This window comes from Panthera uncia, assembly GCF_023721935.1.
Source record: "Panthera uncia isolate 11264 chromosome A3 unlocalized genomic scaffold, Puncia_PCG_1.0 HiC_scaffold_11, whole genome shotgun sequence".
NCBI classification, from domain to species: Eukaryota; Metazoa; Chordata; class Mammalia; order Carnivora; family Felidae; genus Panthera; species Panthera uncia.
In genome coordinates, this window is record NW_026057578.1 from 61,226,364 (window position 1) to 61,250,920 (window position 24,557).

General features: G+C 42.5%; 2 long non-coding RNA genes, 1 other non-coding gene and 1 pseudogene across 4 annotated transcripts in view; 3 read left to right on the plus strand and 1 right to left on the minus strand.

Annotated features, from left to right (window-relative positions):
- Positions 1–1,086: 1,086 nt before the first annotated feature.
- LOC125936963 (uncharacterized) lies at positions 1,087–14,541 on the minus strand. Of its 2 annotated transcripts, XR_007462177.1 has the most exons (4): positions 14,366–14,541; positions 9,319–9,453; positions 5,535–5,679; positions 1,087–1,760 (listed from the first exon to the last, which is right to left on the minus strand). It is a non-coding gene; the product is annotated as an uncharacterized LOC125936963 (long non-coding RNA). The 2 variants fall into 2 exon arrangements; XR_007462176.1 differs by lacking the exons at positions 9,319–9,453; positions 14,366–14,541 and having other exon boundaries at positions 5,535–5,981.
- On the plus strand, positions 7,063–7,472 carry LOC125936960 (40S ribosomal protein S26-like; annotated as a pseudogene).
- TRNAI-UAU (transfer RNA isoleucine (anticodon UAU)) lies at positions 14,124–14,216 on the plus strand. Its single transcript is given in 2 exon segments — positions 14,124–14,161; positions 14,181–14,216. It is a non-coding gene; the product is annotated as a tRNA-Ile (tRNA).
- Positions 14,542–14,672: 131 nt separating the features above from the next.
- Positions 14,673–24,557, plus strand: part of LOC125936964 (uncharacterized) — a 30,507-nt gene continuing 20,622 nt past the window's right edge. The window contains exons 1-2 of the long non-coding RNA XR_007462178.1: positions 14,673–14,957; positions 16,079–16,295. This is a non-coding gene — a long non-coding RNA (uncharacterized LOC125936964). The remainder of the gene's footprint in view (positions 14,958–16,078; positions 16,296–24,557) is intronic.

The window sequence follows — 24,557 nt, forward strand, 5'->3', positions numbered from 1 at the left end:
GAGCCGAGATCAAGAGGAGGACGCTTAACCAACTGCACCACCCAGGCACCCCTAGAACTGCATTTTAAGAGAAGAGTACACATTCACAAAGTTGACCATAGGCTCAACTACAAAAGAAATATTAACACATCCTCCCTCCCCAAAATAATAATCAGACCATCGTCATTCATCACAGTGCAATAAAATAAGAAATGAAGAACAAAATGATAGCCAAACAACCACAAAAAAAGCCAATGGAGGTAAGAGAGGGTGTCTTCAAGGATGGGGGTGGGGGAAGCAGGGACTGCCGGCCTGCCTGTGGCTCCCCAACTCCACACCCTGGGCCTTTCCCTTAGCTTCCCTGTCACCTAGGGTTTGGCAGTTTCCTGGATCTTGCAGAATCAGCTTTAAAGTGACCCCATCAGAGATACCAACACCAGAAGCTGTTGTGTCCTCTGAGGTCAGAGTGTCTTTTTTAAGTTTTATTTATTTATCTTGGGTGCCTGGGTGGCTCAGTCGGTTGAGTGTCTGACTCTTGGTTTTGGTTCAGGTCATGATCTCGCAGTTTGTGAGTTCAAGCCCACATCAGGCTCTGTGCTAACAGTGCAGAGCCTGCTTGGGATTCTCTCTCTCTGCCCCTTCACTGCTTATGCTCTCTCCCAAGATAAATAAAACTAAAAAAATGTTTACAATTGGGGCGCCTGGGTAGCTCAGTTGGTTGAGCATCCAACTTTGGCTCAGGTCATGATCTCACAGTCAGTGAGGTCGAGCCCCGTGTCAGGCTCTGTGCTGACAGCTAGGAGCCTGGAGCCTGCTTCAGATTCTGTGTCTCCCTCTCTCTCTGCCCCTTCTGCAATCTCTCGCTCCCTCAAAAATAAATAAACATTAAAAAAGTTTTACAATAAAAAATTTTTACAAAAAACCCTACCTTATGACCCAGCAATTCCACTCCTGTATTTACCCCAAAGAAATGAAAACAAAAACCTGTGCACAAGAATGCTCTTAGCAGCTTTATTTATGACAGCTTTAAACAGGAAATAACCCCAGATGTCCATTAATAGAATGGCTAAACCATGTGTTGTTAACCTTAAAAATAAAAACTCCCAGTTTATTTTACCAGCAAAAATGGCTTTATTCAGGAATAAAAGAGAATAACAATCTGGGACAAACAAGCTGAGGCAAAACCATAGGCAAGTCTGGGGAATGATGGAGAGAGGTAGACTCTTTTAAGGAGAAAAGGCATAACTGGGGAAGGCTGTTATAAACTAAAAGTCCATTGGAGAAAACTGGGTGTTCCAAGTATGGGGGGTTCTCATTGGCTAACCTGTTGCCTGGGGATGAGGAAAAAATCTCTCCCTTTGGCTGGAGTAGTAGAGTGTATCTACATGCAAGGTCAAGTCCACATAAGGTCAAGTCCATCTCTTCCTATTGGGTCTACAGTTAACTTTGTGTGGTAGGGCGTGAGAGGTCCCCCTGCAGAAACCTCCGGGCTCCATTTTAGTGAGGTTTCCCAGTTATTATTTCTCACATTTCACCCTTTCGATCTTTCCTTGAGAGCATGATTGATCAATAGTAAAGTTCTTTATATTTAGTGTTTTTTTTCCACTCAGCTCCAAGAAGAACCTTTCCTGGTTGTCATGTCTTAACGTCGGAGGGAAAGTGCATAGCAGTTGGAAGTCACTTAAGCCACACTGGAATAACAGGGAAGGTTAGAAGGAAGAAACTCTCAGGCACTTTTCATTGGAAGTCTGTATCTTCCTTTCTGCAAGGGCACCTCCTTTCTGCAAAAGATTGACAGACAAGTATGGAATTAGAAGCAACACAACAATTCCAAACTCTACGTTGGTTTAAAACCAGGACCCAAGGTCTGAAAGTAGCCAACTGAAAATATTTATTGGCGCTTATCTGGGCTTAGGGAAGTAAGGTTTCCCCTATGAAGGCAAACCCGAAGTCATGTATACCTCCTGGAGGTCCCCTCTTAAAGTGACTATGAGGCAAAATAATGAAATACTGTGGGAGTGCACTGAATGAAAAAACAGAGCACATTTGGGAAGATACAGCATAATGTATAAACACAAAGCAACAGCTGATGAACTTTTTTGTAAGAATAGCAAAACTTCAAAGGTAGATTAAGGGAAAATAACACTGTTACTTCAAAAGAACTGTTTAGAACCATATGTGTTATTCAGCAGTAGTCTGTAAAGTTGTAAATTCAGAAACCATGAATTGGGGTAAGAATCCAGAGTCAGTTAATAGTTCAGATAAAAGACTATCATGAATTCTGAATCTTCTAACCCTTCAGAAATGCTCACAGGATTATTATGTGGCTGTTTATGAAAAGCTCATAATCAAAGGTTTCCTCCTTTTGCAAGACATTGGGAAATGCAGACAAAGGGCATTTTCTTTCCACAACAGGATAGAAGCAACAGTGTGAAAAGGTGTATAGGCCTGGTCCAGACATCTTGAGAAAGCCATCTGTCCAGATGTTGTCTGTTTCAATTCTGAGAAATCTTTACTTTCAGGTCACCAGATGGTGGGTGTGCAGGTCGAGCTAGGGTTTGGTGCTTTCTTTACATGTGTCACAAAGATCCAAGAGTCTATTCCCTGGAGTTTGGTGGCACAAGGATGGTTAAAGGGGACCCCGTGACTATTTCTGCAGTGGCCTTAACTAAAAGGGCAGTGGCAGGAATGGCTCTCAGGCAAGGGATCCATAGAGGATATCCAGTCAAGTTGTTGGCTATAATCCTCACAGGGCGGTGATGGTCCCTGTGCTTTTGGGTGAGCACTCCAAGGGCAGTTCGTTCCCTTTCGCATACAAAGAGGAAAAAGGGAAGTTGATAATTAGGATTCCAAGGGCAGGGAGTTTTGCTAGACCTTTAAAGTCCCAAAGGCTATGTCATCCCCCTCTTTCCAAATAACAGGGATAGGGATGTTGTTTTTTAGTAAAGCACATAGAGGCTGAGCCATATGAGAGAAACTTGGAATCCAATTGTGATAACAGCCAGCCAGTTCAAGAAATTGCTTAGTTTTAGGTTTGGGGAAATTCAGGAAGCCTTGGAATCTACCTGGACCCAAATCTAGTCCTTGTTCTGAGATCAGGTGTCCTAAATAACTGAACCTGAGTTTGAACAAACTGCAATTTTTCTTTGGACACTCTATGTCCCTTTAAAGCCAAGAGTTTTAACAAGAGTTTTAACTCTTCTGGTGAAGAGGTTTGAGAAGGCGAGCAGAGAAGCAGGTCATGAGCATATTGAAACAAATTAGAGCCTGGAAAAAAATGTTCTATCATCCGAATCAGCCTTTAAGTTTTGTGAGAAATGGGAAGGAATCTCTTTGTAACCCTGGGCCATTACTGTCCAGGTGTATTGCCATTCTCCTCAAATGAAGGCAAAGATATCGGATGTCCTTATCAACAGTGATACTAAGATGCACTGTATAGGACAATGATAGTGAAAAATTGGCTTTCAGTGGGAATGGATGTCAGTAGTGGATGAGGATGGGGAACTGGATGCCAAGGGATAACAATGTTACTTATTGCTTGGAGGTCATGGGCAAACATCCATCCTTGGCTGTTGGGTTTTCTCATGGTAAAATAGAGTTGTTACAGGGACTAGTACGGGGGATAATCAGGCCCCAAGTCTTATAACCCTCTATTGTGGACTTGCTGCTCTGAAGGGCTTCCTTATTTACAGGGTATTGATTAATTCTAGAGAGTGGTTTCGAGGGACCTATTTGAATCTTGATGTGAGGTGCACTGTGGATTCTGCCAATATCAGTAGATGATTTTGCCCACAAAGAGGGTGGTAGCTGATCCAAAAGGAACAAATGATTACTGTCCTCAGACTCAGCTATAGTGCCATCAGAGACAGAGCATAGAAAAGATGCCGAAAGGTCATTCATTTCCTTTTGTTCGCTAATTTTGTTACCACTGTCAAATTCTAGAATTATTTTTCTCTTTTGGGAGAAAGAAATTCTGGCATGATATTCTTTTATTATTATCATAATATATATGTTTATTTTTGAGAGAGACAGAGTGTGAGCGGGGCAGGGGCACGGGCAGAGACAGAGGGAGACACAGAATCCAAAGCAGGCTCCAGGCTCTGAGCTGTCAGCACAGAGCCCGATGCGGGGCTCAAACCCACAAACTGTGAGATCATGACCTGAGCCAAAGTCAGATGCTCAACCAACTGAGCCACCCAGGCGCCCCTGGCATGATATTCTTCTAAGAAAGCTCAGCCCAATAAATGAATAGGCGCTGAGGAACCCAGGAGAAAAGGGTGTGGATCTCTCAAAGGACCTCGGCAAAAGGGAATGGGTTCAGAGATGAGAATCTGTTGAGGTTTATCAGAGAACCCCCAGTATTTGAGCTGCTTTTTAGTGCTCTGAGGCACGGGCTGCTTTAGAGCAGTGGAGTTAAGCACAGAGTGTAGGTCTGGTGTCAGTAAGGACAGAGAGGGATTCATTCCCAATCTGGACTGTAGTTTTTCCCAGCTGATTAGGAGGGAGGAGATGAGCACAAAGGTAAACTGCCTTGTGTCTGTAGGCAAGAAAGATGGGGGAGGGGCAGAAGAGGTCTCAGAAGCCCCTTTTTTTCTTTTTGTTTGTTTGCCTCATTTGGTTTATAAATTGTATCTTGGAGGCTATTTTATTTTATTATTATTTTTAAACTTTTCAAAACCCACAAGGTAGGTTGTTTCTTATTTATTTAGCTGTGGTCATGGAGACTATCCCAATTTTCCATAAAACCTTCTTGATCCTGCTGCAGGCAGTATCTGGCATGAAAGATTCAAAGTGCCTCTAGACATAAGGACCAGAGGGTTTTTTGTTTTGTTTTTTTAAAATCATAAACCATGATGCTAGGTAAGTTTAAATGGGAACATTTGACATGGTCAGATGAAAGATACCAAAATGTCAGGAGAGAGGGATTTTAGATTCCTGATAGCATTTGGAAGCGTCAAAATACCAATTAAAACAGGAATCCTATTCAGTCCTATTCAGTTTTGTCGATTTTAGAACCATGGTTGTCTAATTCAGCTTTGAGAAAGTTAAAGTTTGGGGAGATCAAAAGTTCCCTATAATATAGGCCATTGAAGTTTTAAATCACTTCTGGTTAAGTCAGTCCATTAATCTGTAAGTGTGCATGCAGAGTGTGCATAGTTTTTAAACATAAAACCGGCTGGATTCCCAGTAAGGGGGGTGCCCTCAAAGCATTTTGATGACTGGAATTCCATTTCTTACAAGTTTTTCAGGAACAGCCTGGTTCCAGAAGGAATCAGACAGGGGCTAGCTAGCAGTGTCTGAAGGACCAGTCCAGTTACAAACAGGATTAGGACCCAAGGCTATGGCAGTTCCAACAGGCACAGTTCCCACTTCACCAGTTCGGTCCCAAGGGGAGTAGGAACAAAGGCCAACACAGTTCGAGCTGGCACAGCTCCAAAGGGAACAGTTTGATGCCGAAAAGGAATCCAACCAAAGGCCAAACTGTACTCCCAAAGATTAAAAAACAAAACAAAACAAACAACCCCCTCCCCCCCGCCCCAAACCAAAACACTTACCCTCCAACCCCAGAGAAGGCGAGAAAGCAGTGAGCTGCAACATTTCCGTGGGTACCGCACCTATTTGCTCACCAGCCCCGGGAGCCCTGGGGTGGGGGTGAGGGTCTTCTCTGGATGCCACCTCTGATCACCAAGTAATATTAACCTTAAAAATTAAAACTGCCAGTTATTTTATGAGCTGATCACCAAGTAATATTAACCTTAAAAATTAAAACTGCCAGTTATTTTACGAGCTTATTCAGTAATTAAAGAGAACTGTAATCCGGGACAAAGAAGTTGCACCAAAACCACAGGCAAGTCCGGGGAAGAGAGGAGAGGTACGCTTTTTTAAGGAGAAAAGGGGTCAGTTGGCAAGTCTGTTAGAAACTAAAAGTCCATTGGGGTAAACTGGGAGTTCCAAGTATGGTGGCTTCTCATTGGCTGAGCTGTTGCCCCGGGGACGAGGAAAGCACCTAGCCCCGTCAACTCGCGTCTTCCTCTTGGGTCTTCAATTGACGGCTGCGTAGTGGTGTAGGAGAGCTCCCCCTGCCGGAACCTCCACACTGCATTTTAGTGAAGTTTCCCGTTATTTTTCACAGTGTATACATGTAAAGGAATTTTGAAGCCAGGCAGTTCCTGGCTGAACAGACATATAAGTGAAGATTGTTTTCCTCCACTTCCTTGTCTTTCTTCAGCCTCACAGGGTAAGCTTTCCTACAGGCCCCAACACTTTGACCTAAGGATAGCCCAGAGAGGAACTGCAACCCCAGAGTTCTGTGGCTGCCTCTGTTAAGACTCTCCCTTCCTCCTCTCAAAGGGAAGACACCATCATCATCTGTGCTTAGTCTCCTTAGAGACTGCCCTCACATACCTGGTCCAGTATGTTTGGGTTCAACTGTTGACAGAACTGACAGGAGAACCACCCATCTTCTCAGCAGGAGGGTTTGGGGCAGCCAGGGGCCCCAGCACCCCTGGGCCCCAGTTTTCATCTCTCTAGCGGCCCTAGTTCTATCTGATCTTTCCTATATGTCAAATTAGGACCCTTAGCCACCATCACGCAGGGGCTCTGTGAGTCCTGAGAAGTGCCTTCTTGAGGGTGATTCTTGAGAGGCCCCGTTCTAAATGCCAGGCACTGTCATGGCCCTCCTACTCCAGTGGCCTTTTGAGCACCCTACTCTATAGTGTCAAGGGCATGGATTCTCAAATCACACAATCTGCATTTGAATCCAGTCTCTCCTATTTACTTAGGTGACCTCACCGTGCATCAGTGTCCTCATCTGTAAAAGGAAAATATAATGCTACTTACTTCATAATACTGGCACAGGAATGACCACAGTTAATAAGGTGTAAAGTTCTCAGAACAGTGCCTGGCACATGGTAAGCACTGTAGAAGTGTGTTATGTTTTCCAACCCAACATGTATTCTCCGTATCCTTTGAAATATTTTGTTTTCAAATGACAAGTGAAAGAAATAACAAATGCATCCTGTATGAGCCTGGATCCAGAAACCACACCAGGAATTTGAACAGAGAGAATTCAGTATAAAAAATTGTTGCTCTCTCAGGTCCTCTTTTCCAAGATGACCAAGAAAAGAAGGAACAATGGTCGTGCCAAAAAAGGCCTTGGCCACGTGCAGCCTATTCGCTGTACCAACTGTGCCCGTTGCGTGCCCAAGGACAAGGCCATTAAGAAGTTCGTTATCTGGAACATAGTAGAGGCCGCCGCGGTTAGGGACTTTCTGAAGCGAGTGTCTTCGACGCCTATGTGCTTCCCAAGCTGTATGTGAAACTACGTTACTGTGTGAGTTGTGCCATTCACAGCAAGGTAGTCAGGAATCACTCTCGTGAAGCACAGAAGGACCAAACACCACCGCCCTGATTTAGACCTGCCGGTGCTGCCCCACGACCTCCACCATAGCCCATGTAAAGAGCTAAGTCCTTAAGGATTGAAGAAAAACTGTTCTCTGGAAAAATAAAATCAAACAGAGATTATACTTTATAAATAGCAAAAAAAAAAAAAAAATTGTTAACCAGTAGACAGGGAATAACCACTGAGGGGGGTAAATGGAGATTTAATGAATACAGGAATAGGGATAGAGGGAGAGCCACCACCTCCAGAGATGATGTAGAAAACCCATGGAAGGAAGGAACTTGGAAGGGGCCCTTCCTCCCGCCAAAGCTGAGACTCATGGTAGTGGCCTACTGGACGGCAGAGAAGTTTGCTGAGGTGCAGCAGGCTAGGGTTGACAGGCAGGAGTGTGTTGGGGACAGCAAAATCTCACTGAGAAACCACCCAGCTGTGTGCTTGAGGAGCCAGAAGAAAAACACTGTCCACTCACTGACAAGGTCTAAGGCAGCACTGGCTAACAGGATCGCAGAGCAGGGCGAGAAAGGCGTATTTGGGGCAGAGAAGCACTTAGTTAATAACAGACACACCCCCCATCTATGTTCTCAAATTTAAAAAAAGTTAATAAGGAATCTTTCTTATTTATGATTTATGTATTTACAGCAGTACAAAGGGGACTAGGATTAGGGTGGCCGTGTGTTCTGGCTGTCCATGACAGTCACATGTCATGCTCATTGATCCAGTATTATTATCTTTTTAATGTTTTTTTAAAATTTATTTTTGAGAGAGAGAGACCCCGAGTGTGAGCGGGGGAGGGGCAGAGAGAGAGGGAGACACAGAATCTGAAGCAGGTTCTGGGCTGTGAGCACAGAGCCAGATGCGGAGCTTGAGATCACAAACTGTGGGATCATGACCTGAGCAGAAGCCAGATGCTCAAGCTGGCTGAGCCACCTAGATGTCCCCCTGACCCAGTATTATTGGCAGTGACCCTCTTGCTCTCAGAAATGTCCCTGTTTGGAGGATGAATTCGTGCTACCTCTTGAAGTGTCGTTTTCTATTAAGCTACTCCCACAGATAGTGGCAGAGGTACAATACACACACACACACGCGCACACACGCACACACACACACATCTGCTTGAAGGCAATGAAGAGCTACTGAGGCAGTCCAGGTATTGAGGGGCCATGACTTCAGGGAGAAGAGAAGTACACTGAGGTGAGTGTGACACCCTGAGAGCCTTTCCCCACCCAAGCATTGGCTGGTCTGTAAGTGGGAGGAACCAAGAGGCGGAAAAGCTGGGCAGAGAGCAGTAGCAGTTCTCAAGACTAATATATGATTAAAAAAAAAAGTACGTCTGAGTCTGTCTAAAAGAGCTCTTTTAATAAGTATATAATAAAAAGTCTAAGTAATATGAAAGTACAGCATCATAGTTTAAATGGCAGGCTTTTTTCTTTCTTTTTTTTAAGTTTATTTATTTTGAGACAGAGAGAAAGCACGACTGGAGGAGGGGCAGAGAGAGAGAGAGAGAGAGAGGAGAGAGAGAGAATCCCAAGCAGGCTCTGCACTGTTAGCGTGGAGCCCTATGTGGGGCTGGACCTCACCAGCTGTGAGATTGTCACCTGAGCCGAAGTCCAACGGTCAACCAACTGAGCCACCCAGGAGCTCCTCCTTTCTTAATGGTACATAAAACAACAGTATATTTTCCAGTTTAGGGCATCTTAGAGTTGATGAAATACTTATTCCCATATACGAGTGTCTCTATAGGGCAGATTCCTAGAAGCAGAAGCACTGGGTCAAAGGATACATGCATTTGATAGATCCTACCCAACGGTCTTCAAAACAAAACAAAACAAAACAAAACAAAACAAAACAAAACAAAACAACAGTGTCCATTTCCCACAATTTTACCAACAATGGGTGTGAGCAGTCTCTGAGTTTCCTCTCATCTGATGGGCTCTTACCATGTCTTTCATTTCAGCTTCAATCCAGAATGAAGGGATCTGTGTTTCCCCAAATTATCATGCTCCACTGCTGCATGTAACCGGTTCAGTCTGCCTCACGCTTCCCTCGAGTTTGGGCCTTGGGCCTTTCTCCTCCTAAGGGAAAATAAAGGGTCATTTCCCCAGGTGGTGCTGGGGAGGATCATGGACTAGTTAGCACAGGAGGGGATCTCAGATGCTGCGTGATCCCAGAGGTTCAGAAAGGCAGTCAAGATGGTCCACACTTGAGGTCTGCACTTATAGGTGGCAGTGGCATCTTTCAAACTTGTAGTCTGAAAAAAAGTATTCTTCAGACAACCTCTTGCCCCATGAAAATGGGATCACTTTGGGAGCCTCCCAATGCATGCTGACCAGCACCCTGCAGCAGCATCCGAACACCAGGTGTGTGTGCATATGACTCAGCCACTCTGGTGGATCCTCTATGGGTTTTGATGACTCCATGGCAACTTCTTGTAGTCATATACTGCTTAATATATTGTCATTATGGAACACTGGCTAAAAACGTAAAATGTGAAGTTCGCTGAAAGAAAGTAAATGAAGAACATTAACATGAAAATTCTACAATGTGACTCAAGATGATCTTTGTTCACCAGACATGCAAATTGGATTCAGCTGACCAAAATGTTTATCTGGCTCATCCTGATATCAAAAACCAAAGCCAAAAAAGAGGAAATAGAGTGACCATTAGATCCAATACAGCCTTTCATTAGTAGGAATAAACATGAGCCAGACCCACTAAAAATGGTGCTTGTATATTGCAGCCTGAACCCTTCTGTTTTATCTCATCGTTTAGACATGAAAACAAGAAAGTAATAAAAATAAACCAGTTTTTTTAAGTGCAAAAAGCATAAATTCCAAACATGCATTTAGAAAAGCAGTTTTTTGCCTATTTTTGATGCTACAATGAGTTATTAAATTTCATACATTTTAATATACATTTGTCCCAATATCAAATGATAAATATTTGTTTATTTATTTATTTATTTATTACGTTTATTTTAGAGATGGAGAGCATGGGAGAGGGAGAGAGAAAGAATCTTCAGCAAGCTCCATGCTCAGCACAGAGCCCAGTGTGGGCTCGATACCACAAACCTGGGATCATGATCTGAGCTGAAATCAAGACATGGATGCTCAATGGACTGAGCCACCCAGGCGCGCTTATAAATGTTCTTTTGAAAGTTATTTGTTAAAAGCACTGTTGGTGGGAATGCAAACTGGTGCAGCCACTCTGGAAAACAGTATGAAGGTTGCTCAAAAAGTTAAAAATAGAACTACCTTGTGATCTGGCAATTGCACTCCTAGGTATTTACCCAAAGAATACAAAGATACCAATTCAAAGGGACACATGCACTCCGATGCTCATAGCAACATTATCTACAATAGCCAAATTATGGAAACAGCCCAAGTGTCTATTGACTAATGAATGGATAAAGAAGATGTTGTGTGTGCGCACACACACACACACACACACACACACACGCGCGCGCGCCCCAGGATATTACTCAGCCATGAAAAAGAATGAAATATTGCCATTTGCAGCGACATGGATGGAGTTAGAGAGTATTATGCTAAGGGAAATAAGTCAGAGAAAGACAAATACCATATAATTTCACTCATATGTGGAACTTAAGAAACAAAACAAACAAGCAAAGGGAGAAAGAGAGGCAAACCACAAAGCAGACTCATAACTACAGAGAACAAACTGATGGTTACCAGAGGAATTAAAACAGGTGATGGGGATTTAGGAGTGCACTTGTTGTGATGAGCACTGGGTGATGTATGGAAGTGTTGAATCACTATATTGGGTGCCTGAAACTGATATTTACATAATTTATATAATTACGTAGTAAATGGAAATAGGTTAAGACTAGTCTTTATATTATAGACATTGCTTGAGATTATTTTAAAGTTATACATTTGTCCAAAATAAATTTTATTCTAAAAAGAACTTTACACATCACAAAAATTATTAAATGATTTAATAATCTCAAGGTGTTGGCAAGTATACACATGGTGAAAAGACTTCTCCAGTCAAAATAGGCTAGAAAGCTCTCATCTGGTCTAGATGTCTCAGACTATAGGTGAGGAAATTAAGGCCCAGAAAGGGTAAGAGATTTACTTAAGATTACTCAGCCAGTGAGGGTCAGAGCTCAGACTCTTAATTCATTGCTCTTCAGAGTCAGTCTGTATGAGTTTAAGTGATTTGAAGGTCCCAAGAGACCTTGCCTTGTTGTAACAATCTCTTGGGTAGCAGAGGTTCTGACACTGCCCCCTCCAGGTTCAGCACTGCCCTTACTAGGTCCTTCCTTTAGAGCCCCGGTTACCTTGGGAGCTAAGCTATTTTAGTTCCCATGCAACCAGGATCAGCCAAAATCTGCTGAACCAATGAAAGAGTAGATCCACGATGGAGGAATGGATCTATGGCCCACCAGGGCCAACTTGGCTGCCCAGAGTTTACCAGGTGGGCTCTTCTGAGGGACTTGGAGGGAGGAAGACCGGGCTAATGCTACTGCATTTGAGAAGATACTATGGAAATTAACCCCTTTCAATTTATTAAAATTTTTTTTAACGTTTATTTTTGAGAGACAGAGAAGGAGCGGGGCAGGGTCAGAGAGAGAAAGAGACACAGTATCTGAATCAGGCTTCCGGCTCTGATCTGTCAGGTCAAAGCCTGATGTGGGGCTCAAACTCACGAACTGAGAGATCATGACCTGAGCCAAAGTTGGATGCTTAACAGACTGATCCACCCAGGTGCCCCATCTCTTTCAATTTAAAATTTAAAAATCTAGGGGTGCCCAGCTGGCTCAGTGGGTGGAGTGTGTAGCTCTTAATCTCCAGGTGGTGAGTTCAAGCCCTGTGTTGGGTGTAGAGATTACTTAAATAAATTAAAAAATAAAATAAAATAGAATTTTAAAACTTAAAGTTATTCCCACCTCAAGGAAACCATGCAATTACCTTAACAGCCTGTTCCAACTTATTTATTTCAAAGTCTCTCTCTCCACGGCCCTCGAGGTACCCTGGACTTGGCCAGGCATGCTCCTGGCCAATGTTGTAAACAGCTCTGCATCCCACTACCTGCCTGGTGCCTGGTGGCATGTTGCAAGGGTATTAACCATCCCCCTTTCTGAGCTCTTGCTCTGGATGTGTGTCTCTTACAGTTCAAAATGATTTGGAGAGTCTCACCTCTTTTCTCTGGGTAGGCACATGGTATTGAGCTTCCTATAAACATCACCTTTGGGAGGCCTCTGCCTTACACAGAAACTTTTACTGTCTCCTTATTCTAATAAATTCTGCTTGAATTTCAAGGCTTTTTACAATTCTACTGCTTGACACTGTCACCCTACCACAACCTGTTACTGTGGGCAAGTCACCATCAAAGTGTCTACATACCGGATCTCTATTCTGCCTCCCATCCATCACTTGTTCATACCGGTTCCCCCAGTCTATTATTATAGTGTTGTTGTTTGCTCTTCTGGTTCTGGTCAACCAAACGGCGTGACCAACAAGCCAACAGAGACCCAGGAGATAATCTAGAGAGGCAACCCTGGAGGAAGACACGGGGGGGGGGGGGGGGGGTGTGGTATATTGTGGAGGTGGTTGCAGCTAACCCCCCAGGGCGATGCAGGTTACTGGTGGAATTAACAATTAGATTCAATAGGCACAGTACCTTTTGCCCGCAAAAATGTTTACATTTTAAATTCTTCTTAAATCAGAAGAAAAAATAAATACAATAATCATGATGTAACAATAAATCCAGCCTGGATTATATTTGTCTTTATTTTGCAGTAGTAAAATATTATTAAATTTTTTTTTTAATGGAGAAAGGGGTCCACGAAGACAAAGTGCTTAGTTATAATTCGGCTCTAGGTACAGTGTTACACTGTTTGGTTTTTAAAAAAGAAACGGATATGCAGATATTTGTATGAGACCTCTTGATTTTAAATATTAGAAACTAGTTTTAAAATTAAACAAATGTGTTGTGGCCCAACAAAACACGCGGGGCTTAGCCTGCACCCTCTCGAAGGCTCAGGCTATCGTATCCCCGGAATGCCTGTGGCTTGAAACAGTTTTGGGGACACGCCTTGTGCCTGCGCGCAGGATGCACAAGGGGTCGCGGAAAAACTCCCGGGCAGACCACACTCTAATGCTGAAGTCCCCGCCCTCTCGGGTCCTGGAGTCCCCGCCGGCGGAGGCCACCCTCGGTTCAGCCCCAGCCTCGGCGCTGCCTGACCGGACAGCCCCCGCTGACTTCCAGGGCGGCGCGGGGAGTCCGGGCCACCGCCTCCCGCTAATTGGTCACGAGGGGCGAGGGGCGGCCACCAGGAACTTGCGGCCGACGAGCCGAGGCCGCCCGGCTCCGCCCCACCCCTCGGCCCGCGTCACCACCGCACCGAGGTCCACCCGCCGGCCGCAAGCCCGGCTCCTCGCGGGGCCCGCTCCCGGAGGCGAAACTCCCGGAGGACGCCGAACGTAACGCCGGGGCTCCTCCTCCCGCGCTGCCCAGCGAGGCAGGCTGAGCTCATTTCAACGGCCCACTGGCCTGCCCGTCACTGCCCAGCCGACCGGCCCTCCATTCCGGGGGGAGACCCTCGCAGAAGTCCCCGCTCACTCCGCCTAGGGCCGCGGGGCCCGCAGCTGCAGGGGGGCGGTTCGGGGCCCGGACCCACTCCCGCCGAGCCGCGAGCCACCAGTGCGCATGCTCCGTTGAAGCCCGCACCCAGCCCGGGTGAACCCTGATAGAGCCATCGCGAGGCCGGCTAAGCGGAGCTCCAGTGGCGCAATCGGTTAGCGCGCGGTACTTATACAGCAGTACATGCAGAGCAATGCCGAGGTTGTGAGTTCGAGCCTCACCTGGAGCACGACCCTTTTGGATACTCTCACCCCCCTTTTATCTCCTTGCCCAAAGGAAGAAGTTAGCCTCTCTTTAGCATTCTCAGTTGCCGTCTCTGCCTGCGTGCGCTGGTCGCTCCGCCGCAGGCAGGAAGCAGCTCGCACTGACGCTTCTTACCCGCTGTGCAAGCTACTTGTTGCCCCCACGCACCGTCCAGCCACTCGAACCCGGACGTCTGCACACTGCTTCCTTCTACTTCTCTTCCTAGGCCTTTTCTTTAACTGCATCTACTCCCCGGCCACAGTAGCGGCGTTGTGGACTGAAGATCCAGGGGCGCCGCACGGGTGGTGGGGCCCCGCCTGTACTTCGAGGTCAAAAATCTGGGCGTGCCCGAGCTCCTGGCGCCGGGAGGAGGTCCGGCTTCCCGTCTGCTGCCCCTCGCCTGGGGCAGAGTGGGGCGTGGCTCCGCGCGCCTTGGGTCGCGGGTCGCTAGCAGGGCGACTGCTCCCGGGAGTTGGGTCCAGGGCTCAAGAGCAGGGCGGAACTGGAGCAGTCCCTCCCTTCTCTCCTAGCTGCAGACACTCCGAGACTGGGGGCCCTTTTCCCCTCTCCAGGCACAGGCCTCCCTGGGCGGACGTGCAGAGTTTGGGATATGTGCACTGGGCGTTTCCCTCTCCCCATTTTGTGCCTCCTGTCTCCGGTGCCAGTCTGCAGTGGTGCAATTTGCTGGCGGACCGCAGAGCAGATGTCTTCTAGAGATGTCCGAGTGGTGGGTGTCCTTTCATGCATGCCACAAATGCCAGGTTCAGAAGTCCTCCTGAGGGGTGGGGGGAGGGGGCAGGAAATCTGTGTTTTTGTTTTTGTAGGCAGCACTCCTCTGAAGCGTGGGGACTGCTTTGCCAAGGGGTGGGTGGGTGCCCCACATCCCCAGGAGGTGTGGGCCGAGCAGAGAACAAGTTTAGTCAGCTTGAGAGTCGTCCCAAACGCGTTCTTCCGAAAGAGTGGTTTCTGCTGTTTTTATGGACAGCATATAGTTAAATCCTGGGATAGAAATACTACCTGGAGCGTTGAGAGGCAAGAAATACTACCTGGAGCGTTGAGAGGCAAGACCTAGAAGGCTCAGAGAAAGTGGGTGGAAGGTGGAGTTCTTGTCCATCTCCTCTGCTACAGATTGAGGATGGAGAGACTCATGCCCACTGAAATGCGAGAATGTCTGCCCTCCTCATCTAACCTGAGGCCAGGCTCTCACCCACCGAGAGCCTTCTGCTTACAGGTTCATCTATGGCAGATGGTGAGAAATCTAGCCCAGGCCTGGAGACAAGCATCTGTCCATTAATAATTATAAGAAGAAAGTTTGTTTAAGTTTAAAAGAAAACAGTTTTAAGAAGTAGTTCATATACCGTTTTAAAGTGTACGTTTCAATGGATTTTGGTGTATTCACTGAATTGTGCAACCATCACTATGGTCAATTTTAGAACATTTTCAGCACCTCAGTAAGATACCCCACATCCTTTACCTATCACCGCTGGCTCCTCACTTCAGCCGTAAGCAACCACTTAATCTACCTTCTATCTGTATACATTTTCCTATTGCGAACCTTCATATGAATGGAATCATAGAACATGAAGTCTTTTGTGACTGGTTTCTTTCAGTTAGTGTAATGTTTTCAAGATTCATCCATGTTCTACCCTGTATCACTACTTGATTTCTTTTTATAGCTGAATAATATTCCGTTGTATGGATTCTCTTCGTTTTTGAACGACAGTGGAAAGGTTGAGATTTTTAAAAGAAAACTTGCTGAAAACCCTTTTTTTCAAAAAGGGAATTGGTTGTAAAATACGCAAAGCATAAAAATGATCAGACTTGCCAAGTGTGTTTCTGATGTCACAGGTTACTCACTGCAAGAACTGGTCAGATACTTCTGAGAGCTGAGCACGGAACAGGTTCCTCACATGGACAGAAATAACTGAATGTAAGATCATTCCGCACAACTTCCCATCCATGTTGGAATCCCTTCTACAGAACCCCAGCTCCTAGTTGAAAACTTCTGGTATCAAAATGTCTTTTCTTCACAAGCAACCCATTCTACTTTCTGTCAACTCTCAAGGTTAGAATTTTCTCTTAAATATTGTTTCTGTCTCTGTTAGCTATTGTGGGAATGGTGGTGCTTTGGGGAGCTCTTTTTCTGGTTAAATGGTGAGGTGTGAAGGAAGGAAGTGAAATTAGTTGCCTTTTCTCTATTTAGTCTAGAAATCCCCTGCTAGGAAATTAGTAGTGGGTTATAAACAAACAAATAGACTACTGGCAGATTTGTAATGCAACATCTTAATGTGACATTGATTGGATTTTTAAAGCCTGTGATAGGTGACAAAGATCAAGTCAGGATATTTTGGGAAAATGCCTTAAAAACCATATAGTACCATACAGATGGGAGGAGGTGACACGATTAACGCCGCAAGATTGGTGGATTAGGCCTGTGTGTGATGTAGGGTGGCTTTAAGGAGGAAGATGTGTAAATACGAGATGGACAAACTTGGAAGGTAGGTGAAGTTATAGGTGATCTTGAGCAGAAGAGCCCGACACATCCCTGGCTGACATTGACTTTGTAGTTACTTTGGATGAAGACAGGCTTATTGTGAGCAACACAAAGCTGGAAGGGAGTAAAAATTCCATAGAATTTGGAGGACAAGTAGAGACAATCCAGAGACAAATGTTTCTGACAAATGACAATATGCAATTTGACAGAGATAATTGTATGCCTATGTTCAGTTCAGAGTTCAGTATGGGGGATGTCTGGCTTGACAGCTGTTTGCAAGTAAAAGGTCTGGGTATTTCAGATGTATGTGACCCCAGTTGTCCCAGCATGTGACCCAACTGCTAAAGATGTCAACAATTATTAATGCATCACAGCACTGTATAATGCATTACATGGTGTGGTGTCAGAGATCACAAAACAGCAGTCCATGGAACAAATCTAGCCTCCTGACAGAATTTGTTCAGCTTTCTAGCACTGAGTGGCCAAGCATTGAAACGATTTTTAATTGTTTGCCTTCATGTTGGGAGATTTTACTGAAATGCTCAGATTTCAGTTTTCTAATGAAAAATCAGGAAAGTTGGCCATCTGGTGCCCCTGTTCCCACATGGCAACATTGGCTGCCCCCTTTGGATTGGACATGTGGTCTTCTGTTCGCCAGGGTCCCCCCACTCTCCGTGAATCCTCAGCACACAGGTGGGTGCCTGCTTTCACCTGCTTGCTTTACTGTTTTCTTAACCCCTGGCTCCTTTCTCTCCTGTGCACCCTGCAGACACTGAACCTGTGGTCTCTGTGTAGATCAGGGAGGGAATCCTCCTGCTGAACTCTCAGTAAGTCAGAACTGGCCCCAGGGCTGGGATCTGTATGGATACAGCCTATGTAAAATTCAACAGAACACAACCCCAGTTCTTTATTATGGAATATAATAAAGTAGGGGAGATACTGTATTTACCCTCCCACCCCATGTATCCACCCATATTACTTCTAAGGCTTGTCAGCACTGTTTACTCTATGCATTTCCACAGCATTCCTCTACCCCTGTACTGTGGTCACTGGAATATTTTAAAGGAAATCCCAGATATGATTTAATTTAACTTGTGAACACTTCAGTACGAATACCCAACAGCTAACTACTCTTTAAAAAAAGGATAACCACAGTATCATTGTTACACCTTATAAGATTAATAATGATAAATCTCCTGCATTACCTAATACATAGTCATTGTTCAAATTTCCACACATATCTCTGGTATTTTTGCAATTGATTTGCTTGAATCAAGATCCAAACAAAGTCCACCACTTTGCATTTGACTAACGTATCTCTTAAATTTCTCTTAATTTATACCAATTCTCTCTCTCCCTACTCCCATTTATGATATTTATTTGTTGATCTATAGAATTTCCCACAGATCTTGGCTAATTGCAACCTCAAGGCATCCTTCAACAAGTCCTTTGATCCTTCCTGATAATTAGCTCTAGAAGCTTGATAATATTCAGATACAGTTTTTTTGCAAAAATATGTTATAGGTGGTCCTATGTACTATTGCATCACAAGAGAAAGTACATAATATTCCACATTTCATGATGTTAATTTTATTGATGACTTCAGATGTAGTCAACCTAATTCATCCATTATTAAATTCCGCATCAGCCTCTAACATAATGGTTTCAGCAGCCATGGATGCTCTTTGTCTAGATTTATTATTTTATTAAGGATTACATACTAGTGATGTTCTAATTCTATTATTCCTTCTGTATTTGTGACTGTGATTCTAAGCCCCTCCCCTTTTTTTCCTGTTGACTATTAGGGTTTCCTGAAGCACAATTCACTTTAGAAAAGCCTGGATAATATTGTTTGGTTCTTTTTCTTTTTCTTTTCTTTTTTTTTTTATAGTTTAACTTTATATTTTATTTTTTAAAATTTACATCCAAATTAATTAGTATATAGTGAAGCAATGATTTCAGTAGATTCCTTATGCCCCTTACCCATTTAGCCCATTCGCCCTCCCACAACCCCTCCAGTAACCCTCAGTTTGTTCTCCATATTTATGAGTGTCTTTTGTCCCCCTCCCTGTTTTTATATTATTTTTGTTTCCCTTCCCTTATGGTCATCTATTTTGTCTCTTAAAATCCTCATATGAGTGAAGTCATATGATTTTTGTCTTTCTCTGACTAATTTCACTTAGCATAATACCCTCCAGTTCCATCCACATAGTTGCAAAGGGCAAGATTTCATTCTTTTTGATTGGCGAGTAATACTCCATTGTATATATATACCACATCTCCTTTATCCATTCATCCATCGATGGACATTTGGGCTCTTTCCATACTTTGGCTATTGTTGATTGTGCTGCTATAAACATGGGGGTGCATGTGTCCCTTCGAAACAGCACACCTGTATCCCTTGGATAAATGCCTGGTAGAGCAATTGCTGGGTCGTAGGGTAGTTCTATTTTTAGTTTTTTGAGAAACCTCCATACTGTTTTCCAGAGTGGCTGCACCAGCTTGCATTGCCACCAACAATGCAAAAGAGATCCTCTTTCTCCACATCCTCGCCAACGTCTGTTGTTGCCTGAGTTGTTAATGTTAGCCATTCTGACAGGTGTGAGGTGGTATCTCATTGTGGTTTTGATTTGCATTTCCCTGATGATGAGTGATGTTGAGCATTTTTTCATGTGTTGGTCGGCCATCTGGATGTCTTCTTTGGAGAGGTGTCTATTCATGTCTTTTGCCCATTTTTTCACTGGATTTTGTTTTTGGGTGTTGAGTTTGATAAGTTCTTTATAGATTTTGGATACTAACCCTTTATCTGAGATGTTTGCAAATATCTTCTCCCATTCTATCAGTTGCCTTTTAGTTTTGCTGATTGTTTCCTTCGCTGTGCAGAAGCTTTTTATTTTGATGAGGTCCCAGTAGTTCATTTTTGCTTTTGTTTCCCTTGCCTCCGGAGACATGTTGAGTAAGAAATTGCTGTGGCCAAGATCAAAGAGGTTTTTGCCTGCTTTCTCCTCGAGGATTTTGATGGCTTTCTGTCTTACATTGAGGTCTTTCATCCACTTGGAGTTTATTGTTGTGTATGGTATAAGAAAGTGGTCCAGGTTCATTCTTCTGCATGTCGCTGTCCTGTTTTCCCAGCACCACTTGCTGAAGAGACTGTCTTTTTTCCATTGGATATTCTTTCCTGCTTTGTCAAAGATTAGTTGGCCATACGTTTGTAGGTCCATTTCTGGGTTCTCTATTCTATTCCATTGATCTGAGTGTCTGTTCTTGTGCCAGTACCCTACTGTGTTGATGATTACAGCTTTGTAGTATAGCTTGAAGTCTGGGATTGTGATGTCTCCTGCTTTGGTTTTCTTTTTCAAGATTGCTTTGGCTATTCGGGGTCTTTTCTGGTTCCATACAAATTTTAGGATTATTTGTTCTAGTTCTAGTTCTAGTTCTAGTTCTAGTTCTAGTTCTAGTTCTAGTTCTGTGAAGAACGCTGGTGTTACTTTGATAGGGGTCACGTTGAATATGTAGATTGCTTTGGGTAGTATTGACATTTTAACAATATTTGTTCTTCCTATCCAGGAGCATGGAATCTTTTTCCATTTCTTTGTGTCTTCTTCAATTTCTTTCATCAGCTTTCTATAGTTTTCAGTGTATAGATTTTTCACCTCTTTGGTTAGATTTATTCCTAGGTATTTTATGGTTTTTGGTGCAACTGTAAATGGGATCCATTCCTTGATTTCTCTTTCTGTCGCTTCATTGTTGGTGTATAGGAATGCAACTGATTTCTATGCATTGATTTTATATCCTGCTACTTTGCTGAATTCATGAATCAGTTCTAGCAGTTTTTTGGTGGAATCTTTTGGGTTTTCCATGTAGAGTATCATGTCATCTGTGAAGAGTGAAAGTTTGACCTTCTCCTGGCCAATTTGGATGTCTTTTATTTCTTTGTGTTGTCTGATTGCAGAGGCTAAGACTTCCAATACTATATTGAATAACAGTGACAAGAGTGGACATCCCTGTCTTGTTCCTGACCTTAGGGGGAAAGCTCTCAGTTTTTTTCCATTGAGGATGATATTAGTGTTGGGTCGCTCGTATATGGCTTTTATCATCTCGAGGCATGCTCCTTCTATCCCTACTTTCTTGAGGGTTTTTATCAAGAAAGGACACTGTCTTTTGTCAAATGCTTTCTCTGCATATATTGAGAGGATCATATGGTTCTTGTCCTTTCTTTTATTGATGTGATGAATCACGTTAATCGTTTTGCGGATATCGAACCAGCCCTGCATCCCAGGTATAAATCCCACTTGGTCATGGTGAATAATTTTTTTAATGTATTGGATCTGGTTGGCTAATATCTTGTTGAGGATTTTTGCATCCATGTTCATCAGGGAAATTGGTCTATAGTTCTCCTTTTTAGTGGGGTGTCTGTCTGGTTTTGGAATCAGGGTAATGCTGGCTTCATAGAAAGAGTTTGGAAGTTTTCCTTCCATTTCTATTTTTTGGAACAGTTTCAAGAGAATAGGTGTTAACTCTTCCTTAAATGTTTGGTAGAATTCCCCTGGAAAGCCATCTGGCCCTGGACTCTTGTTTTTTTTGGCAGATTTTTAATTACTAATTCGATTTCCTTACTGGTTATGGGTCTGTTCAAATTTTCTATTTCTTGCTGTTTCAGTTTTTGGTAGTGTATATGTTTCTAGGGATTTGTCATTTCTTCCAGATTGCCCATTTTATTGGCATATAATTGCTCATAATATTTTCTTATTATTGTTTTTATTTCTGTTGTGTTGGTTGTGATTTCTCCTCTTTCATTCTTGATTTTACTTATTTGGGTCCTTTCCTTTTTCTTCTTGATCAAACTGTCTGGTTTCATTGATCTGTTCTACTGTTTTTTGGTTTCGATAGCATTAATTTCTGCTCTAATCTTTATTATTTCCTGTCTTCTGCTGGTTTTGGGTTTTATTTGCTGTTCTTTTTCCAGCTCCTTAAGGCATAAGGTTACGTTGTGTATTTGAGATCTTTCTTCCTTCTTTAGGAAGGCCTGGATTGCTGTATACTTTACTCTTATGACCGCCTTAGCTGCATCCCAGAGGTTTTGGGTTGTGGTGCAATCATTTTCATTGACTTCCATATACTTTTTAATTTCTTCTTTAACTGCTTGGTTAGCCCATTCATTCTTTAGTAGGATGTTCTTCAGTCTCCAAGTATTTGTTACCTTTCCAAATTTTTTCTTGTGGTTGATTTCGAGTTTCATAGCATTGTGGTCTGAAAATATGCACGGTATGATCTCGATCTTTTTGTACTTACTTAGCGCTGATTTCTGTCCCAGTATATGGTCTATTCTGGAGAACGTTCCATGTGCACTGGCGAAGAATGTATATTCTGCTGCTTAAGGATGAAATATTCTGAATATATCTGTTAAGTCCATCTGGTCCAATGTGTCATTCAAAGCCATTGTTTCCTTGTTGATTTTTTGATCAGATGATCTGTCCATTGCTGTGAGTGGGGTGTTGAAGTCTCCTACTATTATGGTATTACTATCGATGAGTTTCTTTATGTTTGTGATTAATTGATTTATATATTTGGGTGTTTCCACATTTGGTGCATAAATGTTTACAATTGTTATGTCTTCTTGGTCTATAGACCCCTTGATTATGATATAATGCCCTTCTGCATCTCTTGATACAGTCTTTATTTTAAAGTCTAGATTGTCTGATATAAGTATGGCTACTCTGGCTTTCTTTTGTTGACCATTAGCATGATAGATGGTTCTCCATCCCCTTATTTCCAATCTGTAGGTGTCTTTAGGTCTAAAGTGGGTCTCTTGTAGACAGCATATAGATGGGTCTTGTTTTCTTATCCATTCTGTTACCCTATGTCTTTTGATTGGAACATTGAGTCCATTGACGTTTAGAGTGAGTACTGAAAGATATGAATTTATTGCCATTATAATGCTTGTAGAGTTGGAGTTTCTGGTGGTGTTCTCTGGTCCTTTCTAATCTTTTGTTGCTTTTGGTATCTATTTATATATATATATATATATATATATATATTTTTTTTTTTTTTTCATCTTTTCTCCCCTCAGAGAGTCCCCCTTAAAATTTCTTTCAGGGCTGGTTTAGTGGTGACAAACTCCTTTAATTGTTGTTTGTCTGGGAAACTTTTTTATCTCTCCTTCTATTTTGAATGACAGCCTTGCTGGATAAAGAATTCTTGGCTGCACATTTTTCTGATTCAGCACACTGAATATATCCCGCCACTCCTTTCTGGCCTGCCAAGTTTCTCTGGATAGGTCTGCTGCAAACCTGATCTGTCTTCCCTTGTAGGTTAGGGACTTTTTTTCCCTTGCTGCTTTCATGATTCTCTCCTTGCCTGAGTATTTTGTGAATTTGACTATGATATGCCTTGTTGATGGTCGGTTTTTGTTGAATCTAATGGGAGTCCTCTGTGCTTCCTGGATTTTGATGTCTGTGTCTTTCCCCAGTTAGGAAAGTTTTCCGCTATGATTTGCTCACATAACCCTTCTACCCCTATTTCTCTCTCTTCCTCCTCTGGGACCCGTGTGCTTCTGATGTTGTTCCTTTTTAATGAGTCACTGATTTCTCCAACTCTTAAATCATGCTCTTTTGCCTTAATCTCCCTCTTTTTTTCTGCTTTGTTATTCTCTATAAGTTTGTCTTCTATAGCACTGATTCTCTGTTCTGCCTCATCCATCCTTGCTGCCACTGCATCCATCCGTGATTGCAGCTCAGTTATAGCATTTTTAATTCTGGCTAGTTTTTACTTCTTTTATATCTGCAGAAGGGGATTCTAATCTATTTTTGACTCCAGCTAGTATTCTTACTATCATGATTCTAAATTCTGGTTCAGACATCTTGTTTGTGTCTGTGTTGGTTAAATCCCTGGCTGTCGTTTCTTCATGCTCTTTCTTTTGGGGTGAATTCCTTCGTTTTGTCATTTTGAAGGGAGAAAAGGAATTAATGAGGTAGAAAAATTGAAATAAAAAAAATTAAAATAAAAAAAATTAAAATTAAAAATTAAAAACATACACACACAAAAATTGAATAGATGATGCTAGATCCTAGGTGTGTTTTGGTCTGGGTGTAGAAAGTGGTTTGACAGATTAGAGAAACAAACAAACAAAAAAAAGGGGGGGGGGGAGAGAAAAAAAAGGAAATCGTTTGAGAATTTGAAAAAATGAATACACTAAAGTAGACTAAAATACACAAGAGTAGAGAATATAGTAGAAGAAAATTATGGAAAAATATTTTTAATAAAAATTAAAAAGAAATATGAATTTTTTCATTTTCTGTATTTAAGAAAAAAGAAAAGAAATGAAAAAGAGAAAAAAGATAAAAAAAGAAAAAAGAAAAGACAAAAAAGAAATCGTTTGAAAATTTGAAAAAGTGAATACACTGTAGTAGACTGAAATAAAATGATGGGAGTAAGATAGAATTTGAAAAAATTTACATAAAAGCAAAAAATATAGTAATAAAAATTAGATAAAAATATTTTTAAAAGAAATTGAAAGTAAAACTGAAGTTTTTCTCTTTCCACATTCAAGAAAAAGAAAAGAAATGAAAAAGAGAAAAAAAAAGAAAAAAGGAAATTGTTTGAAAATTTGAAAAAGTGAGTACACTGAAGTAGACTAAAATAAAATGATGGAAGTAAAGTAGAATTTGAAAAAATTTACACAAAAGTAAAAAATATAGTAATAAAAATTAAGGACATATTTTTAATAAAAATTGAAAATAAAAATGAGTTTTTTTCTTTTTCTGTATTCAAGAAAAAGAAAAGAACTGTAAAAGAGAAAAAGGAAAAAGAGGAAAAAAAATGAATAGATGAACC